Consider the following 14,852-nt stretch of genomic DNA (forward strand, 5'->3'; position numbering starts at 1 on the left):
ACAGCCCAGGCTGTCTCCAGACATTGCTGGTTGGCCCCAGAGAGGCAAACTCAGCCCCAGCTGAGAGCCACTGGTGTGATAGGACAGGATGTGGCTGGAAGGAGGGGAGGGTGAATGGAAAGATGAAAGGATAGGGGTCTGGGAGGGTGGGAGAGAGGCTCTATGTGATTCCCATTCAGACGTGAATTTGGCTGTACCTTCACAGAAAGCCGGTGTGGGGGGGGCTCCTCCCCGGAACGCGCGACAGCAGTTACCGCTTAGAAAAGAGGAAAGAGGGCCAGATTGGAGATTTTGCTCCAAGGACACTTAAGCCTTTTCTGTCTCATTAAACATGGAGGTTGTAACTGTGACTTGAGTAATTAGGTAAATTTAAAAACCAGGAATGGTCGCAGGACCGAATTCGAGAGCGTAGTGCTTTAGTGAGTGTTCGCACCTGAAGCGCTCAGCACAGCACCTGGTGGGAGGGCAGTCAGAGGAAACCATTGTTGTTTTCTTGTGTTGCCTCCCTCTGGCAGCCCCCAGGCATGTGAAGCAGGTAAGATCTTCCTTCCATGTGGGCAAACGTGAGCTCAGAGATGGAAAGGGACTTTCCCAAGGTCACACGGCAAAGTAGGAGCTAGGCTTGACTGGAAATCAGTCTTCATGGCTCTGACATAGGGGCCCCTTCTCCTCTGCCACCCTGTGTTCCCTGCCGGGTATCTGGACCTCCTGGTCATCACGTGTGAGGCTGCGTGGGCTGCTTCAAGTCCCCCAGCTTATTGATCACTTGATGTGTCACCAGCCCACCCGGCACCCAGGAAGCAGGCAAGGCCGGAGGTGGCAGGGCTGCAGTCTGTGGGAGTTGCGCTGCGGTTTGGCACAGCAGCACTGGGAGGACTGCCACGGATGTGGAGCCTGTGATGGAGGCCCTTGGTAGAGACAGTCCCTGTGAGTGGGCGCTGGCTGCCAGCCCTGTGCAGCTACGGACTTATACTGCTTCTCTCCTGCTCAGACACCTGCCATGGCTCCCTAGTACCCAAGTCGACATTTCCTTCCTGTTGAGTTAGCATTCCATGGCCTACAAAAGATTCTGTATGCCACTGCTAGATTCCAGTTACTAGTACTTGAAATAATAATAATAATAATGATAATAATAATAACAGGGCCTAGAGTACGTGCTGTTTGGGAGGCATGGTACACAGTGCTTTACGGTGATTATCTTATTTAACCTTTACAAAAGCCCTGTGGCAGTGCTGCAAGTCTCATCCCCATCGTACAGACGAGGAACCTGATACCCACAGAGGTTAAGCGTCTTGCCCAAGGTCAAGTAGCTCACAGCCCTGCCAGGATCTTCAGCCCGACTCCAGAGCCAGACTCTCACCCAGGAGGCCAGGCTACCTCATCGTACTAGAAGAACGAACCAGCATGATGCAGGCAGAGGGGAGCCCGGGTCGGGGTGTCTGGAGAGCCAGGCCCAGGCCTGGCTGCCCCATGACCTTGCTGCATGGCCTTGGCCAGACTCTCCTCTCTGAGCTTTCCCCGGGCTTCCTCCAAGGTTGGTGCTACGTTCTGAGGCTTAAGGTCTCAATATTAGGCAACAAACCTAGAAATCACCCCAATTTCATTTCTCCATTCTTTTATTTTTACATCACACTCTTGATAAATATCCACTGTAGAATACTTAGAAAATTCCGCGGGGAAGAAAAGGAGAAATAAAGCTCCAGTTAGCAGTTTAGGGCATACCTTTCTGGAGTATTTTTCCAACATATTTATTTACCAGAATGGAATCACCTAACATTGCATCCCAGATGACCCGTAGGGTAATGAATCCTTTCTTTTTTACAGTCGTACCCAGGTCTGTTATCATTGTACTGTGCAATATTTAATTAGGGTGTCTGATTAGAGATGATAAATTAAGAGCTGGCATTTATTGAAACCCTCCTGCTGCCGGGGCCTGCCCTAAGCACTTGCCTCAGCGGTCATCACAGCAACCCTCTGAGGTGGGCGGTTCAGCCCCATTTTACAGATGAGGAAACTGAGGCTGTTGAAGTCAACCAGGCCCAGGTCTCCTGGCCCATCCCTGGCAGAGCCGGATGTGGCCCCAGCCCCTCCTGAGCCCTCCACCCAGGCCCTTAACCACTGGGCAACCCTGCCGTGTGCCTCCCCTCCCGTGTTCTCGGATGCCCTGTGTGTCTTTGCGGTGGGTGCGCCGTGACTGTCCAAGGAAAGGGATTGAAGTGGCTGCCACATGAGCCCATTGTGTGGGGAGGTGACATGATATATACAGCCAGAGCTCAATAAATGGTCGTCTCAAAGCAGAAGTTGCAGTAGGATTTCTCAGGGCAAGTAGAGGGAGAGTCGCTGCAGGAGGAGTGGGGCTTTGTGGGGACCCATTGCCACCACGCCACGTGGCTTTCCTCAAGGGGCTCCCAGCACCCTCTGCTGTCGAGGCCGGGGGAGGTTTTGGCGGGGGGCGCGGGGTGTTCCGAGCGCCCTGGCTTCTGGGTACAGTGTGAACAGAACCGTGTTCTCAATTTAGCATTTGCAGATACCTGGGTTTAGTCTGGAGGGATCCCAAGACCCAGGGCTGAGATTAGGTCCTTGAGGCACTTGACGTGGGTACAGAATGTAAGGGAGTGCCCCAAAGCTCAGCAATCAAGATAGGTGCTATTTTACAGCAAATTAAAAAAGAAAAATCACAACCAGTGAGTGAGCCTTGAAAACATGGTGCTAAATGAAAGACGCTAAAGGCCCTGTGTTATGTTTTCCCGTTTATGTGACGTGTTCAGAAGAGGCACATCCGTAAACACAGAAGGTATTGGGGTGGCCAAAAAGTTTGTTCGGGTTGTTCTGTAAAATGTCGTGGACCAACCAGAAGGAACTTTTTGGCCAACCCAATAGATTAGTGGTTGCCGGGGCTGGGGGGACAAGGGGGCTAGGGGTGTAGCTCGAGGGCGGGGCTTCTTCTTGGGGTGACGAAGATATTCTAAAATAAGTTTTGATGTTTGCACAACTCTGTGAATGCACCAAAAATCCATTGAATTGTACACTTTCAACAGGTGAATTTATGATACATGAATTAGATCTCAGTAAAGCTGTTACCAAAAAAAAATCTAAATCGAGAGAATATCTGTGATGAACAGTATGTCACCATTTTAAATAAAGAGAGGATCAGTATTACTGATTTGTTTTCCTTCTGCCTCAGGCTCTAATACAGCTTAGCACAGCACCATTATTTATCGTATTTTAAAATGTGATGTTTTGTCCGTCATTGTTTTGGGACATTCATTTCTAAATGTCGCATTAAAACGTTACTGATCTTGACTACTGAGTTTGGGGCACCCCCTTAAATTTTGTGGTCAAGGCCTCATCATCCTGGCCCTGCCAGGCAAACCTCTTGCTCTCTGTTGGGTGGCCAGGCCCTCTGTGGCCACTTTCTCCCTTCCTGCTCCCATTGGACAGATGAGGCCGGCGAGGCCCACAGCAGGAAAGGCTGTGAGTTGTTTGCCCGGCTTGAGGTTAGAGTGGGGTCTCCATGTCACCTCTTCCATCCCAGAGCCTTTGGCCTCTTGGCCACCTTTTCCCCTCTGTCCTCCATCTCCTCTCCTTTGAGGTGGTCCCTGGATGCCCCAGCACCTCTCACCTGGCCTCCGGCCCCTCACCTGCTAAGCCATCCTGCTCTAGAAAAAGCCCATGTCTCTGCCACCCCCCGACCCCCAACCCCACCAGCACTCACCGCTTCCCACTGCCCCCAAGATAACCCCTAGGTCCTTACTTGGCATTCAAGGCCTGGCACAGCCCGGGCCCCTCGGACCTCCTCTCCCCACCCTCGTGCCCCCCATTGCTGACTTCCGCCTCACAGATTCGTAGGGGACCCATGTTTATCGAGCTACAGCATCAGCCTCAGCCCTTGGCGCTTTCTCATGGTTAAGGCTCCATCTCACTTAAATCCTCGCCACAGCCTTGCTAGTGAGAGTTGCTGGACCCATTTTACAGATGAGGAAACTGAGGCCCAGGGAGAGGAGAGCACACCGCTAGGGGCCTGGAGCAGAGGCAGGTGTATAGCCGGGCCGACTGACCACACACCTGGGATTCTGTCCTCTGCTGGTGACAGAGATGCAGGCGCCTTGTTCTGCTTCCCCTCAGGCCATGTGTGCAGCCGTTCAGGCCAGGGTCACCCCTACTCCAGTCTCTGATGTCCTCCACCCACTTCTAACTGGAGTTAATCTCCAAGGTCACGTGCTGGCATGTGAGGCCAGCGTGGGTGGACGTCACATGTCTTTCATGATAGTTGTATTGTCTCTGACTTTTTTTTTTTAATTAATTTATTTTTTGGCCACGCCATGCGACAGGCAGAATCTTAGTTCCCTGACCAGGGCTCAAACCCTGGCCCCCTGAAGTAGAAGCGTGGAGTCTTAACCACTGGACCGCCAGGGAAGTCCCTGACTTTTATTTTTCAAGTAAAATCAAAACTACTAAACCACACCCCAGAATATGCCGTCGAGCTTTCCCTGGTGCAGACCCTTTCCACGTTCGTGTTCGATGGTGCAGGGAGGAAGTGGGCAGGAAGGGGAAGTAATGGGAGCCCAGGGCCCTCCTGAGGCAGGGGTGCAGCTCCCGGCTCCCCAAGTCACGGTCTTTGGATGGTTCCCCAGGGGCCTGGGAATCTGGATAGGAAAAAAATGACATCTTTATTTACCCTAATTAACATCTCCAGGCATCAGTGTAGGTGGCAAACAGCGGTCATAGTAGTAGCAGTGGCCGTCGGGCCTTGGTCACCAATAGAAACCATACGTATCTTCATATGTTTCTGTTGCTGCGGACACCTCTGCCCATCACGACATGCAAATGCCAGTCGTCATGAGGCCCGCCCCTCGATCTGGTTACTCTTTGCTTTCATCAAGGAGCACATAGGTGACCGCGTCACAGCGTCTTCACCATTGTGTTCTTAGCCAGACTGGACTGTTTTTGGTTTCCTTCTACTCCTCTATATTTGATTCTGGTAAAAACACTGTTAGCTGTTAGCATGCCCATCTCACAGATGAGAAGACTGAGGCACAGAGAAGGTAGGTAACATCGCTCTTTCCCTCCCCCACTCCAACCAGGGCTGCATGGCTAGTCATCACCAGAACCAGGACTCCAAGCCCGGTGTGTACAACTCCCACCCCGGTACTCCACTCCCCCCGTCCTCCCACTTCTGGAAGCTTCTAGGTAGAGGAGTGGAGACAGGTCGTGTGTGTGTGTGTGTATGTACGTGTGTGGGGTGCGGGTGCAGGAAGCCCTGGGCCCTGCAAGGTCACCCTGGCCCTTTCCTGTTTATACTTTTCATCAGGCAGGGGCCCGTGTGTTCCCGAACAGGAAGCCCAGAGCCGGGGCTGTGCCAGGCGCTGGGAGACAAGAGGCTGAGCCGGGCACTGCGCCCAGCAGCTGCATGACCTCGGACGTGCATCGTCCTTATCTGTGAGTTGGGCAGGTAGGGGTTTGGGGGTGACGGTTAAAAAGCTTGGCTTCTGGCATCAGACAGAGCTGGGTTCCACTTCAGGCTCCGCTCGTGACCATCTGTGTGACCTCGGGCTGCACGCTTCCCCTCTCTGAGCCTCAGCTTCCCCCTCTGTGAAATGGGACTAATAAGAGTGCCTCCCCCCACTCCCCAGGTTGTTGTTAGAGGCCAAATGCGCATCAAAGTGCCAGGCACACTCTCTGCTTAAATCTTTACTTGGGACAGACCAGACGCCGGATGATTCTGTGTGCGTGCGTGCGTTTCCTTTGTTTTTAAAAATCAGATATTTTCCCAAGTTGTTCATTTTTCTCACCAAAGGCTGGCTGCCTGAGTCCTCCCACTGGCCATTCCGAGATGGGGCCCAGAACCCAAATATACACTGGCTGCCACGGCGACCCTCGGCATTTGCGTTTTGTGGTTTTGTCCCCATTTCCCTGGGAGCGCGTACAGAGCAGGGTCTTGGCACACGATGGCCCGAGGGACGCATCAGGATCTCCGCCTGATTTTGTAAATTGTCTTGACTGGAACCCAGCCTCGTGCATTCCTGGGTGTGTTTTTTCCTCCTGGTTTCACGGTACCGAGGCGGAGTGGGTTGCTGTCACAGACCCTTTGCCCCATGGGGCCGATTGGCTAGCTGGCCCTTCACAGGAGTTTGCCGACCCCGCCTCACCAGGCCACTGGCTTCTCTGTCTTTGGGTTCGTTCCAGTCCTCATCCGCACGCCGTGATGACTGATCATAATACACGATGCTGATGTTTCTGCATGTCCGTGCCGGGCACAGTGACGTTGTGGAATTCCTCACGAGTCTCTTTGTTTTGGGTGTTATTCCCATTTCTCAGATGACAGCACTGAGGCTTGGAGCGCTGGATTGACCCCGGACACCCAGCCTCTGAGAAGGTGAGCCGGGATGTGACCTCTGCCCTCATCACTGCTCAGCCTGAGCTTGTGCCAACAGGGTGCTGAGCTGGGCCTCCGAGAAGCAGGCAGGGTGGCATGTGGGGGCCCTGCTTTGATCATTTTAGGTAAAAAGAAAATGCAGAGCTCATCAGGAAAGAGAGATCCTGGATCTAGGAGCATAGGCTGTGGAGAGAGAGGGAGATTTGGGTTTTCCTTTTAGCTCCTCTGCTTACTGGCTGTGCAGCCTTGGGCTGGCGAACCCACCTCTCTGAGCCCCAGTAAAGAGATGGTTAATAAGGGAAAGTCAGATGGGGTCATGGACAGGGGTAGTGGGGACAAAATTCTGCGATATACATAAAACCCTTAGCTCAGTACCCAGCGTACAGTAAGTGCTTGGTAAGTGTGAGCTAATATTTCTAAGGCCGCACACCAGCCTGGCTTTTCTTCTTTCCTCTTGAACCACCCCATGTGCTTTTTATGCTCAAGCCTCCCCCAAAGCCTCAGAATTATTTTTTTGCCTCTTCCTCTCGCCCCATTGGATTCTGGCAGGCTCTTCTTGGCTGGCTTCCCTCTGGGGTGGGTCGGAGGTCTCTGATCCCCAGGTACCCTGAAGGGAGAACTCCAGTCTCCCCGATTCTGCCCACGAGGCTTGGGGCAGTGAGGTCAGTCAGCGGGCCCCAGCGGGGTAGGTGGTCGCCATGGTGATGGAATGTTTGGGAACTGGTTCCCACAGAGGGGGCTTGCAAGGCTGATGGCTGGGCTCGGGCATGGGGGTACCAACCAGGTACCCCCTAAGGCTCCTCTACAAGTGCCATGACCTGCCCCCTGAGCTGGCGTCCTGTGCTCCAGCCGCACCCCCCATCCCCCCATCTTGGGATCCTCTTGATCTGCTGAGCTTGGAGAAATCATGCAGGATTGGAAAGTTCAAATGAGTCTGACCCCTTAGGGCATGTCTCCCCCTCCCACTGGGGGCATTACCTTCTGACCACTTATCACAATCACGGGCACGGTTATCTGACATGCTGGTTTCCTGGACCTCACTAGAATGTCATTTCCATGAGGGCAGGGGCCTTGGTGCGCCACCCTTGATGTGTTCCAGCCTTTACTTCCAAGCATAGTAGGTGCTCTGTCAACATTTGTGGGATGAATGAATCCTGGCCTAAGGGCATCTTGAAGATTGACCCTCCAGCCTCCTCCCCTCCCGTTCCTTCCAGTGGTCATTCAGGGCAGCCCATGGGTCAGTGGAAAGAGAGAGCGAAGTCCTCTCCCATCCTCTCCTGTTGCCCCGATTTTATGAGCCGGCCGGCTCCCGGAGGCCTCGGCACCCATCGCACACCCACGTGACACGAGGCCGGTGACGTTATCATGAAGACAGAGCCGGATTTGGAAACTGGCTTTCCCCTTTAGGGCACATTTGCTGCATGCCAGGTTCTGTCCCAGCATGTTCTAACTTGTTTATACTTCCCAGTACTGCTATGCGGCTAGTTCCGCATTTACACTGGCCGCATTTCAAGTGCCCGGGTGCCACACGTGAGTCTCCTAGGAGGTATTGTTGTCACCCCCATTTTACAGGTGAGGAAACTGAGGCTCAGAGACGGTCAGTGACTTGCCAAGGTCACACAGCCAGTAACTGGTGGAGCCAGGATTTGAGCCCAAACAGTGTGACCCCCTCCCATGGCTGGCATATAATTCGGTAGATCAAGACCATATAACAACACCATGTATTTTTAGGAGAAAAATATTATCACCTGCCACCCCTGTGGCATTTTGAGTCTGTCCCCTTCTTATCTTTTGTCTCACCTGGGGTTTGTGTTTGCCAGTTGGTTCAGTTGAGTTAGCCGTTTTGCTTTTTGGCATGGTCCTGCTTACCCTTGCACGCCTGTGGGCTTTTGTCGTTCGTAAATTGGAGAACCAAGGCGCCTCCTCCCCACTCCGCCCTTCCATGGAGCTATTGGTTGGTATTAAATATACAGTGGCGCTTAATACATGCTGATGTTCTTCCTACAAGAAAAGGAGGGCTCATTGACCCTTCCCCACACCCCTCGTGTGTCTTGTGAGCCTGTGTTGTCCAGTAGAACTTTGTGTGAGTGATGGGAATACTCTAGATCGGGGCCTGCAGAATTTTTTGTGTAAACATCCAGATAGTAAAGATTTCAGGTTTTGGGGAACACACAGAGGTTCTTGTTGCTGCTGTTTCTCCTCTCACCTCCACCCCTGCGACTTGTCCTCTTCCTCCTTTTTCCCTCAGGGAAAAAAAAGTCATTCTTAGCTCGCCGGCCTTACAAAGCAGGCTGAAGGCTGGATTTCGTCCAAGGGCCACCCTGTGCCAACCCCATCCTAAATCTACACTGCCCAGTATGGTAACCCCCAGGGGGCCACTGGGCTCTTGACATGTGACTGGTGCCAATGAGGAGCTGAATTTTAAATTTTATTTCATTTTACTTAATTTAAATGTAAATACCGACCTGTGGCTAGTGCATCGTGTTGGAGTCTTGGAGTCGCAGCTCTAAGTGACCAAAGGCTCTGAAAGCCCCATCCCACCGCCCTGAAAGGGGCCGTGGGAGCTGCCCGCCTGGCAGGCCTCTTGAGCTCTCTGGCATTTCAAGGGCTGCCTCAGGGCAGCTGGGCCTGAGCCATCTTGTCACCAGAAGAGTTTCAAGGGCCCTGGTCCCTAATTGTGTTTTTTGTTGTTGTTGTTCCAAGAGCCAGGCCTCTCTTCACTGCCCGCGGCTCCCCCCCCTCCCCCCCCGTGCCCTGGGAATGCCAGGCTTGCGTGCACTGTAGTCGGGAGGAGGGGCAGGGGCTGGGGACCCTTCTCCTTCTGGGTTTAGATATACTAATCAGGTTGGTGTTTCAAGGAAAGGAAAAAAAAAAAACTGTGTAGAGGCAAGGAGTGAGCGAATAGGAAGGGAGAGAGGACCCCAAAATGGTCCTGTGCCCAGGGTGTCTGCATGATGGCACAAAGAAAAGAATCGCTGGGATTTCTGAGTGTTTGCTATTATCTTGTTTAAACCTCCCGACAGCCCATTTTATAGAATAGGAAAACTGAGCCTCGGAGGAACAACCATCTACCTAGTCAGGGAGTCATCGGACTCCAGAGCTGTGTCCTTAAACCACACACCACCCGCCCCCCAGGATGGGACTAAGCGGAGGGAAGTTGAGCTTTAGACTCTGTGAGTCTGCGAAGTGACTTCTGCTCCCAAGCCTCCATTTTCACATCTGTAAAATAGGAGAAGGTGAGGATTGGACTGAAAATCCACGCCCACCCCTCCACTGCCACTGGTAAGGACACAGCAGTGAGATGTACACCAGGATTCCTTTGGTGCCACGTCAGCCAGGCTTCATGCCAGACCCCATCGAGTTCATGGCCCCATTCCTTGAACACAGTGGGTAAGCGCTGGGCATCAGAGCCTCACAGATCTGGGTGGTGATTCTGGTTCCCCAGGTCAGTTGCTTTTCCTCTCGGTGTCATTTTCTCACCTGTAAAGTTGGGAGCACCATCCTTTCCTCGTTGGGGGAGTAAATGGCACAGGGCGCTCACATAGGAGGCATTGGTCAGAGTTAGGTGGCAGTGGCAAGGCATTGTCCAACTCCAGGGGGCTCCATGTGTTTCTGGGGAGAGGGTCCCAGCTATTTTCCCATGCTCAGAGAAACCAGCGACCCCTGGATGAGACTCTGCTTTGTCAGTTGCTTCTAGGACCTTCATGCAGTGCCCTTTGGAGTTGGGCAGTGCACAGCCTGTTCGACCGTACCCAGCAGTCCCAGATGGTGATTATTGGTATCGTGGTGATGCTTGTTGCTTCTTGTTATGTTTACTCTTCCTGAAGTCCAAGGTCCTTGGGCCAAGAAGAAGGGAGAGCCTGGTTGGCAGAGATCTATTTTGCTTCCTAAGGGAGCAGAGCCTTAGCTCAGATTCTCAGCTCGCACCCCGCTGCCGGAGAAGTGGGCCAGTTCATTCCCTGGCTGAATTTAGACCCCAGCTGCAACATCTTGGGCTGAGGTGGCCTGTCCCTGTACCGCTGCTCGTCCCCCAGAGTACTTTCCCCCGAGATCACTGTCCGGCGTCTTTGGGAAGCTCAGCATCCCCCCGCCCCTCTGAGGAGGCCCAGCCCCTCTCCATAGCACCCGCCCCAGTGCACCTAATGCAGTGTCTCGTCTGCCTCTGCAGGGCTCAGCCAGTGGACAGTCTTGGCGAGCAGCCACGAGGGCTAGAGCCCAGGGATGAGAGTGTCCAGGGGAGGTAAGTGCTTCCCGAAGGTCCCCCCCATAGACCCGGCTCCTCCAGAAACAGCCCCCGGCCTCCATGATCAGGCAGCCAAGCAAACTCCCCCAGGCGGCTCTCTCCTCTGTTAGAAATCCAGTGCCAGCCAAAGCTGGATCCCAGCAGCGTGGAAAGGACAGGCCTCTGCTCTTCCTCATCTCTTAGGAAAATGATTCTCCTGGGGATGGGAGAAGGCTGAGTCCCAGAGCAGGCAGGGACTTACCTGGCATCTCTGAGCAGATTCAAGGCACAGCCAGAATCCAGACCCTCCGGGCGCCACCTTCCAGCGCCGGTGTTCTTGGTGTGTTCGCTCTGCCCTTCAAACAGAAGCTCCCTGAACCTCCTGATAGCTCCCTGAGAAAAGGCTCTTATCATCCCCCCTTTTTTGGAGGAGAGAACAGAAGCTCAGAAAGGTGAAGTCCCTCATCCGGCTCTCCAGCTGGCAATGAACCTGGGGCTGTAAGACTCCAAGTCTGAGGCTCTCAGCCACTGCCAGGATGTCGGGACACCTCCCTTGACAGGGCCCAGCACGGCGGTGGGGGTGGAGGGCAGGCTGGGGTCCCTGGGCTGGGCCCTCTGGCCCCTCCTAGAGTGGGTGGAGCCTTTGGTTCTGTAGTTTCTTTGTAGGTTTGTAGGTTCTTTGTAGCTGCTTTCTCTCTGCCAAGTGGCCCTGCCTTTGCTTCTCAGGCCATCCTCCAGGTCTTTGCTGTCTCCGGCTCATGGCTGACTTGCCCACTTTGAGCTGTTTTCTCCTGATGACTGAGATGAGCCTCTTGCTGGGTTCTGTTCAAGGACAGTGAAGAGCTCAGCCTTAGCCTGATCTGACCCTGGTCTGAGCTGCCTGCTGGGCGGGAGGCATCCTTAGCCCAGAGGTGGCAGAGAGGATCCCACAGGGTGACGCATGGAATAAGCTTTAGCAGAGGACGTGCCCAGTAAATGTAAAAACACACAACTCAGTGCTTTGTTTCGAAGTGCTGTAGCCAGATAAATGCTCAGTATTAAGCAAAACTCATGAGCTGATAACATTAAAAAAAATTTCTGTCTATCCCTTCCAGCCCTTTTTCCCCTGGTTATTTAGTATCCAAATCACTTCCAACCCCAAATAAGCTCGAGGGTGCACACACACATGACACAGTGGCAAGCACACCGTGTCTGTCCTTTCTGGAAACCACTTTCCCATATTATCCCTTTTTCTCCCTTTCTCTGCATCCCCCATCACCATCTGTTCCCCAGAGCTTCAGTCTCTCACTCCCCACCAAGTGTCAAGAAGAAAGGGTGATTGTACTAATTCAAACTAAAGTGTGATTGACAGCCCCCCAGGGGCATTGACACTGAAACAATAACCATTGGCAGAATTCTACTCTCAGGGCTAAGGGGAGAATTTCAGTGAGCGCTTACAGAAGCCGAGGGCTCCTTGGAGGGATTTCTGAGTGACTTTGTGTCCTGTGCAGCCTGCCTTCCACCTGAAAGTAGCCCTGGAATTAGATTTCCCCACCCCAGACCTGAACCCCAAGTACACTGAATCGCTGTGTACACACTGAATCGCTGTGTACACACTGAATCGCTGTGTACACACTGAATCGCTGTGTACACGTGACCTGCCAGCAATTTCAGCAGCATATGATAGGCTCAGGTTTCTGGGGAGAGGGTCCCCAGCTGTTTTCCAACGCTCAGAGAAGCCAGCGACCCCAGGGTGAGACTCATCTTGGCTTTGTCACTTGTTTCTAGAACCCTCACAGCAGCGTTTGAGGTCAGTGGACCCACCCCTCTTTGCAGCTGAGGAAACTGTGGCTTAGGTGGAGGAAGTGACTCTCCCAAAGCCACATGGCCAGGAAATGCCAGGGCCTCTTAGCACTTTCGACCCCAGGCCCCGAGACTGTGTGTTTCTTCAGCTTTGATGTTTATTTTCCACTTGCTGTGGCCTGCGGGGCCCCAGGCAGCCCAGGCGGCCCAGGCCCTTGTGGGGGGCTTGGTCCAGCTGCAGACCAGGGCCTTTAGTGGTTTCAGCTGAACTTCCTGTCCAAAGAAGAAAGCCGCCTCCCGCTCCTTTCCTCCAGGCCCTGTCCCATCCACCACGCTGCCTGAAGCCACCTGTCATGCTGGGATCTTTCCTGCCTGTGACTTTGCGCTAGCTCTTCCCTTTGCCAGGAATTCCCTTCTCTCACTCTTCTCCTCCCAGCTGTTCAAAACTCCACACCGCTCAGAACTCAGCATATGGGCTGCCTCCTACAGGAAGCCTTCCCTCACCTACACAGGTAGAACCCGTCACCCCATCCCCGGGATGAGTGCACAGTCTGAGTAGACTTGGGCGACTGAGGCTGTGTCTCTTAACTACATAGCCCAACTCCCGCACACAGCAGGAACTCGTGAAATGTTGGAGTAAATGAATAACCAGGGATCATGGCTAATATTCTTTCAAATGCTCCCTGTGTGCCGGGCACATTCTTAAGTTCTTACGGGGGTCATTTAGTGTTCATAATAGCCCTTTGAGGTGGACACTCTTAGACCCACTTTACAGATGAGGCTCGGAGAAGTGAAGCCTGTTGCCCAAGCTCACACAGCCGCACAGGAAATGACAGAGGTGGGGTTTGAACCCAGGTCTATCTGACTCCTTGAATGCCCAGAGACCTCAAGCCCTCACTTTGATTCTAGAAAGAGGTGAGAGAGGAAACAAAGGTTCTGAAAGACAGTGGGGGCGAGGCAGAGAAGGGCTGGAGTGGTTGGAGGTAGGCTGTTTGTCCAGCATCTGAGTCTACACCTTTTGCGTTGGGCCGAGGTTGGGTAATCAGAGGGCCTTGAGGGTGAACTGGGGAGGAGGGCAGATCTGGCATTTGAGTGACTGGAGAAAGTGGGGGGCGGGGCGGGGTGGATCCCTGCGTTTTGAAACCAGCCTCTACCTAAAGAAATGGCATTGAGGTCTGATCATCTTTATTAGTGACGTTTGGGAGGGGTGAGGAGCTAGCTCAGGGCCATAATTCATGTCCTAAGTCATCCCCTCCCCCTGTTCTCACGTCACCCCCACAGTCTGAGCATCCCTGAGTCTCCCAGGCTGTGGGCAGGGGCCACCTGACGGACCGCCACACCTCCATTCTCACCCCTGCAACCCCAGGGGCTGCCCTTAGAGTAAGTCCAGCTCCTTCCCCATCCCCTGAGGACATGCCTGTCAGCTGCACGCCATCTTCCCCCTCCCTCCCCTCCAGCCCCAGAAGCCTTCACTCAGGTTCTTGAATACGCCAAACCCTCCCCCCATCGTGGGGTTTTGCACTCTCCGTTGCCTCTGCCTGGAGCACCCTTCCCACATATCTTCACACAGCCAACTCCCTCTCCTCCAGGTCTTGGCTTGGATGTCACCTCCTCTGAGAAGTCCTCCTGGATGTCTCCTTCCCCTCCTTGATCCCTCTCATGGCGTCCGTCTCATTTCTTTGCAAGCTGTTATCGTGGTCTGGCTGTAGCTTATCTTCCATCCGCATCCCCCTCTAGGACGTAAGCTCCTGAGGCTGGCGGCCCGGCTGTCTCGTCCACTGTTCTGTCTTCAGCCTTGGGCAGGTGCCTGGCACCTTTTGTTGCTTCATAAGCATTGACTGAGTGAAGACTGAATGAATGGACAGTGATTCTGGAAGAAGCCCAGACCAGGATATTTTGCACCTTCTGAAAAGCATCTCCTGCAGAGGTAGACTGCGGTCACTCAGAGCTGGCTGAAGAGCTGGCTGGCTGGTGCAAAATCATGGACCCTGGCTTGGCCGCTTCCCAGCTGGGCTGCCGTAAACAGCCTCGGCGCACCTTGGTTTCCTCCTCTGTCTACCTTAGTCAATTCCTAGCACTCACTCTGTGCCAGGCGCCACTCATTTGACCCAGGCATGTTCTATAAATATTTACTGAGCACCTGCTAGGGGCCAGGCACTGTGCTAGGAGCTGGGGAGACAGCCGTGAACAAAACAGGCAAAACACCTGTCCTTGTGAACTGGATGTGCTGCTGAAGTCTGATGTTCTAGTGCTTTATTATTTTCACATTTGAAAGAATTTCACATAAATGTATTTTAAGAACGTCCATTTTTAAAATAATTATTACTCTTTCCATTTATCCGATGGGGAAACGGAGGCAGTGAGTGGTTAAAGGCACTGGGCAAGGTCTCACAGCTAGGAAGTGGCCAGGAGGGATTTGAACCCAGGCCACTGGGCCCCTTGGGGTAATAATAGCAGCTACCCGTAGGGTTG

At 53.3% G+C, this 14,852-nt stretch overlaps 1 protein-coding gene across 13 annotated transcripts in view; it reads left to right on the plus strand.

Moving 5' to 3' along the window:
- The window catches only part of TPST2 (tyrosylprotein sulfotransferase 2), a 53,021-nt gene that overhangs the window by 23,157 nt on the left and 15,012 nt on the right, over positions 1-14,852 (plus strand). For 4 of the 13 annotated variants that reach the window (XM_057745460.1, XM_057745466.1, XM_057745469.1 and 1 more), the window contains exons 2-4: positions 5,312-5,439; positions 6,187-6,376; positions 10,545-10,616. The exons of 1 other annotated variant lie outside the window; for it this stretch is intronic. The gene's annotated coding sequence lies outside the window, so the exon portion shown is untranslated. Of the gene's footprint in view, positions 1-4,998; positions 5,191-5,311; positions 5,440-6,186; positions 6,377-10,544; positions 10,617-14,852 lie in introns of those variants that run through there. 8 more of the 13 variants (XM_057745470.1, XM_057745473.1, XM_057745461.1 and 5 more) reach the window with 7 other exon arrangements.

Source organism: Hippopotamus amphibius, chromosome 8, assembly GCF_030028045.1.
Source record: "Hippopotamus amphibius kiboko isolate mHipAmp2 chromosome 8, mHipAmp2.hap2, whole genome shotgun sequence".
NCBI classification, from domain to species: domain Eukaryota; kingdom Metazoa; phylum Chordata; class Mammalia; order Artiodactyla; family Hippopotamidae; genus Hippopotamus; species Hippopotamus amphibius.